Source organism: Ranitomeya variabilis, chromosome 1, assembly GCF_051348905.1.
Source record: "Ranitomeya variabilis isolate aRanVar5 chromosome 1, aRanVar5.hap1, whole genome shotgun sequence".
Taxonomy (NCBI): Eukaryota; Metazoa; Chordata; class Amphibia; order Anura; family Dendrobatidae; genus Ranitomeya; species Ranitomeya variabilis.
This window is the reverse complement of record NC_135232.1, coordinates 378,807-380,193: the sequence shown is the minus strand read 5'-3', so window position 1 is coordinate 380,193 and position 1,387 is coordinate 378,807. Positions and strand designations below refer to the sequence as shown.

At 62.3% G+C, this 1,387-nt stretch overlaps 1 non-coding gene across 1 annotated transcript; it reads left to right on the top strand.

The window, feature by feature from the left end:
- Nucleotides 1-437: 437 nt before the first annotated feature.
- On the top strand, nucleotides 438-591 carry LOC143800862 (5.8S ribosomal RNA). Its single transcript, XR_013220542.1, has one exon. It is a non-coding gene; the product is annotated as a 5.8S ribosomal RNA (ribosomal RNA).
- Nucleotides 592-1,387: the final 796 nt, after the last annotated feature.

Below are 1,387 nucleotides of genomic sequence, written 5' to 3'. Positions count from 1 at the left end.
TGTTTCCCTAGATGAACCTGCGGAAGGATCATTAATGGGCGAGTGAAAAATACCGATGAGGCGAGGATCAGGAAGCCGAGGCCAGCCGCCCGCCAAATCCCCGAAGGGTACCGAATGCGATGGGGGCAGTGGTGGTTCTCCTTCCGCTTCGCTAGGGTGCTCCGCAGGGTGGGGGTGGCGAGGGCACGTGAGGACAGCGGGCGGGCGACGTCGGGAGGGTGCGGGGAGCCCCTCTCGCTCCGTCGCCCAGGAAAAAGACGCCCGGCCTCGCGCCGACGATTGTTGCCCTGCCGCTGCCCGCCGAGGAAAAACAAGAAGCCCCCCGCGCACCCAAAAGGCTGTCCCCGGTACCATTCTCCCGTGCCAGTCTTTTGCGGCCGGCTGACATGAGAGTGAATAGGGGGGCGCCTCCGAGCGTCCCCAAAACCAGAAAACGCGACTCTTAACGGTGGATCACTCGGCTCGCGTGTCGATGAAGAACGCAGCTAGCTGCGAGAATTAGTGTGAATTGCAGGACACATTGATCATCGACACTTTGAACGCACCTTGCGGCCCCGGGTTGATCCTTGGGCTACGCCTGTCTGAGGGTCGCCCCTCCGTCGATCGCCTCCGTGGCGCGGCTGGGGTCCCATCGCAAGGGTCGACATCGAGGGAGGTCCGAGGCTCTGCGCCCCGACGCCCTCTCCTTCTTTCTTCCCTTATGTCCCCCCCAAGGCCAGACCCACCCGCCCTTGGCACACCTGATGGGGTTTTCCCTCCGTCACTCTGGCCCACCCGGAGCGTGCCGCGAGGCTGTCTGTGGAGACACAGGGCTGCCTCTGGTGACGAGAGGGTAAAAACCTTCATCGAAGGTGGGCGCCGGACCTCCTTCCGGGCGGCGTGGACGGGCAAGCGCGCGGCGCCCGACAAAGCTCGCAGCTTTGCCGGCACCCGGACCTCGACTAAAGACCTCAGATCAGACGTGGTGACCCGCTGAATTTAAGCATATTACTAAGCGGAGGAAAATAAACTAACCAGGATTCCCTCAGTAACGGCGAGGGAAGAGCCCAGCGCCGAATCCCCGTCCACCTGGCGGGCGTCGGGAAATGTGGCGTACGGGAGACCGGACAACCCCGACGTCGCTTGGGGGCCCGAGTCCTTCTAATAGTGGCCCCAGCCCGTGGACTTTGGTAGACTGGTAGCGGCCCCCGGCGCGGCGGGACCCGGTCTCCCTGGAGTCGGGTTGTTTGTGAATGCAGCCCAAAGCGGGTGGTAAACTCCATCTAAGGCTAAATACCGGCGCGAGAGCGGACAAGTACCGTGAGGGAAAGTTGAAAAGAACTTTGAAGAGAGAGTTCAAGAAGGCGTGAAACCGCTAAGAGGTAAACGGGTGGGGTCCGTGCGGTCC